Consider the following 8960-nt stretch of genomic DNA (forward strand, 5'->3'; position numbering starts at 1 on the left):
TTCTGAACTACAGTTCTATCAGAATCTTTAAAAACTAAATATATATAATGCCCAGTTATAAGTAAAAACATATTCACAATAAGTTTTTAGAAATATAAGAAGAAGAAGAAAAATACAAAAAATTCGCTCCTGGAGAATGCAGTGCTCAGTACCTGGCCTTGTCCAGTACCCAGCACCATACCTGGTATTGTAGGTTCTCAGTAAGTAGCCATTGGATGAATGAACAAATGAATGAATGAGAGACTACCTTTGGTTCGTTTCCTTCTAGTCTTTTTCCTGTGCATTTATTCACATGGTAGATATTGGTATATAAAATATATAATGGATATAAATTTTTTTATTTTGAAGTATTTTTTAATACACACGTATAGAAAAGTGTACAAATTACAAGTATACAGCTGAGTGAATTTTCATAAAGTGAATACATCTTTGTAATCAGCACTCAGATCACAGACGGAACATAACCAGTATCGGGAAGCCCCTTCGGTGTCCCCTCACTGCTACTACACTCTCACCCTCAGGGTAACCAATATCATAACTTTTAAAAACATAGGTTTGAGATTCATGTTATCATGTGCAGGCTTTGGACTTTATAGAAATGGAATCACATTATGCTTCTACATGTGATTGATTAAATATTCTCACGAGATTCATTCACATTGTTTTGAATATTGGTAGTTTTTAATATTCTCACTCCTGTTTGATATTCCACTGTAAAAATAACTGTAATCTATTTACGTATATTACTCTTTTTTTTGCCAGTTTTATTGAGAAATAATTGACATACGTCACTGCATAAGTTTAAGGCATACAGCATGATGGCTTCATTTACATGTATTGTGAAATGATGACCACAGTAGGTTCATCTTCTCATATAGGTACAATAAAAAGAGGGAGAAAAAGGGAAAAATTTTTCTTGTGATGAGAATTCTTAGGTTTATTATCTTGACAACTTTCCTGTATATTGTACAGCAGTGTTAGCTGTGGTCATCACGTTGTCCATTACATTCCTAGTACTTATTTATCATATAACTGGAATTTTGTGCTTTTGATCACCTTCTTCCAACTCCCCCTCCCTCTACCCTCCACTTCTAGTAACCACAAGTCTGATCTCTTTTTCTAGAAGTTTGGGGATTTTTGTTTTTAATATGCCACATATAAGTGAGATCATACAGTATTTGTCTTTCTTGGACTTACTTAATATTATGCCTTCAAGGTCCATCCATGTTTTCACAAATGGTAGGATTTCCTTGTTTTTTATGGCTAAATAACATGTGATATTCATATATGATGTACATTCATATTCATATTTACATATGATATATATATCACAGCTTCTGCCTTTTTTAAGTAAACTCTGCACCCTTTTTGGAGTTTGAATTCATGACCCCAAGATCAAGAGTCACATGTGCCACCAACTGAGCCAGCCAGGCGGCCCTGTGTCACAACTTCTTTATCCATTCATCCATCAATGGACACTTAGGTTGTTTCCACGTCTAAGCTGCTATGAATGGATGACTTTTTGAGTTAGAGTTTTCATTTCCTCTGGATATATCTCCAGAAGTATAATTGCTGGATCATATGGTAGTTCTATTTTTAATTTTTTTTTTTTTTTTTTTTTGAGGAAACTCCATGCTGTTTCCATAGTGGCTATACCAATTTACAATCCTACAAACATGCACAAGGGTTCTCTTTTCTCCATATTCACACTAACAGTTGTTGTCTTTTTGATGATGGCTATTCCAACAGGCATGAGGTGATAGATACCTCATTGTGGTTTTAATTTGCATTTCCCTAATGACTAGTGATGTTGAGCATTTTTTCACATACCTGCTTGGCCTTTCATATATCTTCTTTGGAGAAAAGACTTAGTTCTTTTGCCCATTTTTTTTAACTGATCTTAGAGGAACAACTTTCAGCCTTTTATCATTGAGTATAATATTAGCTGTGGGCCTGTCATATATAGCCTTTATAATGTTGAGATATGTTCCTCTCTGCCTAATTTATTGAGAGTTTATTGTGAATGGATATTGAATTTTGTCAAATGCCTTTTCTGCATCTATTGAGATGATGATTCATTTTTTTCTATTATTGTATGGTATCACATTGATTTGTATATATTGAACTATCCTTGCATTCCAGGAATAAATCCAACTTGATCATGGTGAATGATCCTTTTAGTGTGCACTTAAATTAGGAAAACAATGTATGAACAAAACAAGAAGTTCAACAAGGAAATAGGCACCATCTAAAACAAAAAACAAAGAAATCTAGAGTTAAAAAATACAACTGAAGAATTCAATAGAGATTTCCAAAGTAGACTTTTCCATGTAAAAGAAAGAATTTGTTACGTAAAGGACATTGAAAGGGATATTGACAATTATCCAGAGAAGCAAAAACTAAAAAAAAAAAAAAAAAAAAAAAAGATTGAAGAAAGCCTTTGGGAATTATGAAACACAAAACAAACACTATTCACATTATGGGAATTCCAGAAGAAGAAAAAAGAACAGAAACTGTATTTAAAGCAATCAGGGAATGTGGGGAGAGAAGTAGACATTCAGATCTATGAGGCCCAAAGGATAAAGGATCCCAAGTAGGTCAACACAAATAGGACTACGCTGAGACACATAGTAATTAAGTTGTCAAAAGTCAAAGACAATTTTAAAAGGAGCAAGAGAAAAGAAGTTACATACCAGGGAAACTCCATAAGACTATTGACCAGTTTCTCAGTAGAAACTTTTCAGGCCAGGAGAGAATGAGATGACATATTTAAAATACCAAAAGAAAATAACTGTCAACCAGAAATTCTATAGCCAGTGAAGTCCTTCAGAAACAAAGGGATAAAGATTTTCCTGAACAAACAAGAGCTGAGGGGGTTCCTTACCACCAGACCTCCCTCCGAAGGGAGTTCTTTGAGCAAAAGTAAAAGAATGCTAATTAACATCATAAACACAGGTAGTGTAAATCCCACCAATGATGGTAAATATATAGTCATAGTTAGATTCTGCAACATAGTAGTAATGGTACATAATTCACTTACAATCCTAGTTTTAAAAAGGGGGGTTATGTCTCTGTTAATTTGTTTGATGGTTGCTATTCCTTGTCAAACTTCTTGTGGTTTTTTTTCATGCATTGTTTTCCTAATTTCATTTATTTGTGTTTTCTTATAGTTCACTAAACTTTAAGAGGATTATTCTAAATTCTTTGATAATTTATAGATTTCCATTTCTTTAGGGTCAATTATTGGAGCTATATTAGCTTTCCTTGGTGGTATCATATTTACCTAATTTTTCATGATCCTTGATTCTGTATGTTGTACCTGTACATTTGAGTAATCAGGCTCCCCTTCCAGTCTTTAAATATTTGCTTTCGCAGAGACAGTTCTTAACCAGTCAGCTCAGTTTGGATTTCTTGGCGGTGTTGTTGGGCAGGTGGGGCATGCTACTGTCTGTTTTGGGGTGAGGTAAGGGTTTGAGCTCTGAGGATTAGGTGGGGGGTTGTGCCACTGGCAGAGAACATTTGGATAGAACAGCTGGCTCGGTCCCCTGCCCAAGCAAGGCTGTAGGATGGTCTCTGGGTTGCCTGCAGGGCAGTAGGATAGGATCCAGGGCCCAGACAGCTCATCATTGAGTGACCCAAATCAGGTCAGACTGTACACTGAATTCCCTGGTCAGGTGAGGCCACTGGCTCTTCTCTGCAGAGGGGGGAAGCCTGGGCTGCGCTCTCTGTTCCAGTGCCACAGTAAGCAGTGCTGTTGAATGGACTGTGCAGCATCTTGTGTATTAGGTTCCTTGGTCACACGTACTACAGGCTATATTCAGCAATGAGCGGAGCTGTGAATTAGATTCTCAAATGCCGTGGGAGATTCTCAGATGCTCTTTGTTGTCTTAACTCAAACCAACCCACATCCCACGTTCCCTGGATGAACAGGACCATGGCTTTGCTTGTCAAATTATTGGCTCTGCTGTCTACCACTCAGTTTGAGTTCTGCTGGGCCACACAGTTTCCAGGAGTTGTCACCAGCGCTTCTGGTCAGATGGGGTCGAAAGCCACTGTTCACAGGGATGGAGCTATGTTGAAGCTCCTTTTTCTGGGTGGGAAGGGGAGAGGCTACTTCAGGCTACTCTGAAGTTTCACAGGGAGGAGCCAGAAGTTACCCTCAGTTTGGGCTGTGAATTGACCCCTCCGCTTGTGTGTAGTATGGGAACGCTCCACTCCCAGTACTGGCTTTGTTCCGGGGGCAATCAGCTCTGCCCATCCCCTCCTCTGCTCTACTGCTGCTGCTGGACCACAGATTCCAGTTGTGCCAGCCCTTCTGGTCAGATGGGGCCATAAGACACTCCACCGAGGGTGGAGCTCTGATTCAGGTCCTTGGCTTGGGCCTGGGGCAAGCCAGGCTTTAGAGCTGGCAGAATTCATTTGAGGAACTAAATCAGGCAGATCTCCTACCTGCTGAGTTCCCTGGTCAGAGTTTTGCAGGTAAGCAAAAACCCCTGGTTGGGATTACTTCTTGGGCACTGCAGGTGTGAACTCAGTCTGACTGTCCTGTTTGTTGTAAGCCCCTGCCTCCTTTGTCACAGTCAGATTCCCAGTGGCTGGGCCCTGCAGATTCCCCGGCAATCTCCATGGAGTGAGATCAGCATAGGGACTTCCTAAAAGTGACCCAATGCTGGGGATGACTGGCTATTCCTCTTGGGTCTCTTCTCACTGAAGATCCAGAGGTTCAGGGGAGACCTCTCCAAGTGGTACTGTGCTATCTCAGGGAGGGGCAATGTGGTCAACATGTAGTCACTTCTTACCCTTTGAATGCAGTCTCTCCCGGTGTCTGTGATGTGGGGGTGTTTCAGCCTCATTTTTGTGTTCTAGGATTCTCTCAGTGGGTCTTATTCTTGAGTGGTGGTTGTTCTGGTGTGGGGGAGCAAAGTCAGGAACAACTTATGTCACCATCTTGTTGACGTCACTCCTAAATTTTTAAAAAATGTTTATTTATTTATTTATTTATTTAGAGAATGTGTGTGCTCATGTGCACATGAGCAGAGGAGGGGCAGAGGGAGAGGGAGAGAGAGAATCCCAAGCAGGCAGCATGGAGCTCAATGTGGGTATTGATCCCACCATCATGAGATCATGACCTGAGCGAAAATCAAGTTGGACTCTCAACCGACTGAGCCACTCAGGTGCCTACCCCCCCCCCCAATTTTTTATTATGAAAAGAATACATTCTCTTTGTAGAAAATTTGTAAAACATAGCAGAGTATACAATAGAAAACAAAAAGCACCTAGGGATCCACTACCCAGAGATAATCGTTACAAACAACAATGTATATATGTGAATAAGTTAACCCATTTGTGGTATGATTTTAAACATTAACAAAGGAACATTTACTCATTCTGTATGGAAAAATGGCAAGGGCTTGATTATAATTAATAGCAATGAAGTGTTGTCTTTATCAGTTAAAACAGAAAACTGCTTACTTGAATTATTTTATAATAAAAAATGACCAGTCTACTTCTATAAAACTATTCTTTTATGTTTGGGAAAGAAATAAAGCCACTGAAGAAACAAAACTTGTTTCATAATTCTCCAAGCCTTGTCCCAAATGTGTTCCTGAGTTTAACAGCAATTGCACGCTTAAACATTCATCCAAACTGTGAAGAAATCAGATTGTTGATTGCTCTTTGAAGGTCTTTGAAGGTCTACATTTGCTACTAGGATCCACTTTGCTACTTAATGCAAGAAAAACTGATTACCAGCAAAGAAGTTTAATAGCTGAGCTGGTGATTCCTAAAATCCTTATTTTCAAAAGTTGACTTAAAAAGAACATATATGTTTCATACTCTGCTGCCAACCCCTGTCCTTAGAAATATGCATTTCAATATTTGAGTCGTTTGTGAAAAATCACAAGTTAAAATCTGAGATTATGAAGCCCAGCTTAAAACTTCACAGTAAAATGTAACATTTGGTATTGTTCTATGATATTGGAACAAAAAGAATGTTTGATTTGGCAATGCTGCGTGCTCTTGACTATGGTTTAATTTAAAGACAGCTGTGAAATAGCTTTCTACTAATTTGATTTTTTTATATTAAATAAGAAGGAAATGGAAATTGGTGATTTACTCGACAGATATTGGACCTTGAAAATTAAATAATTGTTCTAAAAACATTAGCTTAATGCTGACTTGAAATGCCTGCTTCGTAATTAGTCATGAGTGAAATGTGTGTTTAGCTCAAGTTGTGTTTTTGGTTTATATTAGCATGACTTGATGATAGAATAAAGGAAAAATACAATACAAATATCTCTGCAAGGCCCTGAGTTCTTTTCATCTTGAAATACTAGATAGGTTAATATTTTTAACTCTTCTGTTTTATTTTTATTTTTTTAATTAAAAAAAATTTTTTTTAATGTTTATTTATTTTTGACAGAGCATGAGCGGGGGAGGGGCAGAGAGAGAGGGAGACACAGAATCCTAAGCAGGCTCCAGGCTCTGAGCTGTCAGCACAGAGCCTGACGCGGGGCTTGAATCCACTGACCGTGAGATCATGACCTGAGCCGAAGTCGGACACTCAACTGACTGAGCCACCAAGGCGCCCCTAACTCTTCTGTTTTATTTAGTCTCTTTATTATTGATTTTCTCTCCTATTCTTTTCCCTTTCTTTCTTTCTTTCTTTCTTTGTTTTTTTTTTGTTTTGTTTTGTTTTGTTTTTTTAGTTTATTTATTTATTTGGAGACATAGAGAGAATGAGTGGGGTAGGGACAGAGAGAAAGAATCCCAAGCAGGTTCCATTCTGTCAGTGCAGAGCCCGATGCGAGGCTCCATCTCATGAACTCTAAGATCATGACCTGGGCTGAAATCAGGAGTTGGACGCTTAATCAACCAAACCACCCAGGAGCCCCTGGAGTACCTCTTTTACAACAGAAACTTTGAGTGCATTTATTTTATTGGCTGGATTATAATGGATTCGTGGCTTTGGGGAATAGAAATCATTCCTTGATTCAGTTGAAGTCAGTGCATTCATTGAGCATCTACTCTGTGGCTGGACCCATATTCAATGGAAAGCAGGCTGGTTCAGTATTCGGGAACACATGTGTGCAGCTTGTCTTATTTGTCAGCCCAGGCATGGAGTACAGGTGAATTAGTTACATACCACCTTGTGCCTATGTGGGGCAGGCTAAAGCTCTCCCTGATAGAGAAACTTGGCAGAATTCTTGAGGTAAAAATATCAGGCTTCTTTGACCATTCTTTTGGAGTGTCTATTTCTAAATAAAGCAAGAACTACCATGGCCATGATGATGTTGGGAGCTCAGATACATTGTTACCTACATTTCCAGATTCCTTACTCCTAGAGTTAGTGTCAGGCTTTGGGGTGTGAGGCAGAGGCCAGATCTTTGAAGACCAGGTAAGGCAATGAGAAGTAGAAGAGGGCTGGATGTGCATGGAGGGGGGTAACTGATGGGGAATATTCAGGGTTGACAAATTCTGAGGCATGAAAAGATACCAAGTCTCACAGATGGGGTGAGTGTGTGTGTGTGTGTGTGTGTGTGTGTGTGTATGTGTGTCTAACCAGATGGCATCTCCAAGTAGTCTATGACTCTTTACGTATCATGGGCCATATCCAGTGTTTTGAATGCATAATGATGACCTTCCACATGGAGACATCACATGAGTGCAGAATCAGGGCATCAGACGAAGTATAATGAACAGCATTTCAGGGAAATTCCTGAGTCTAGACACTGTTGTATGAGACTTGCTTTCACGTATCAGGCATACTGTGTAAGCAAGCTGACTGAATACAAGGGGCTAAGGACAAAATAAAGAACATATTGCAAAGGGTGCTACATTCATAACTTTAGTGCCAATGGCTTTTCAAAACTTATTCTGCATTTCTAAATTAGGATCAGCACCACCACAATAGGTTCTCAGTGTTTGCACATTGAATAATATAAAATCTAGAATGTCCAGGTCGTATGTTTTCCTTTCTTCTTTTTAAACATTTTCTTCTATGTTTTTAAACAAATCAAATTGAGCTTATTTCTCTCACCTTCTAGTATTTGTCCATATATATGCCTAATTTGTATACTTAAAGCATGAATACCTCACTTTGTTCTGTGTTTATTTATTATATCATATTTTCTTTTCCCTTCCTTTTGTCTAGGCTTATTTATATATTTTTGAGCAGGTAATAACATACACATGATTCAATATTCTAGAGGAACAAAAGGGAGCAGAGTGAAAAGTCTACTTCTCTGTCGTGTCCCTCAGCTACCCAGTTCTCTTCCCCAGAGTCAACCAATATTATAAGGTTCTTAAATTTCTTTCCAGAAATATTTTACTAGCATACAATAAATATTAGTGGCTTTGCCCTCTGATGGTACTCTACTATACACACTTTCTTGTACCTTGCTTTTTTTACTGAACAGTATTGTCTTCCAGTTCATGCCATGTTCATACTTTTAAAAAATCACCTGAGATTTGTCATCAGCATAAATTACTCCAACATGCCACTGACCACAGCCTCTCCCTCACTTCCCCAACATGTACTCCCTGGCTTCATCATGATCACTCATCTCCTGACTCCTTACTGTTCTGCCAACCCTATCACATCCTTTGATCTTTTCCTGTCTGCCCAGACACCATTGTGTTAATCACACTCAACTGCCTTGGTGCATTGACTCTTTGCTGTGGGTTTTTCCAGCTGATAAAACTCTAACATCCTTTTCCATTTCTCATACCTGGGCTGCTGCTGGGTGCTCTTGAGAAAATTATACTAATATGCAGATGGGTGTCACAACATATTTATGATGACTGATGTCAAAGATCTCATATGCCCAGAAGTTCTGGTTCCTAATAAGCTCTTTAACCCATTGTCTCCAATTACTCCTCCACCAGAATGATTTTTCTAACACACAAAAATCCCATGAAGTAAATCCCTCCTCCCCCCAAGGTTACCACTAATCCAGTCT

This window comes from Panthera leo, chromosome B1, assembly GCF_018350215.1.
Source record: "Panthera leo isolate Ple1 chromosome B1, P.leo_Ple1_pat1.1, whole genome shotgun sequence".
Lineage (NCBI taxonomy): Eukaryota > Metazoa > Chordata > Mammalia > Carnivora > Felidae > Panthera > Panthera leo.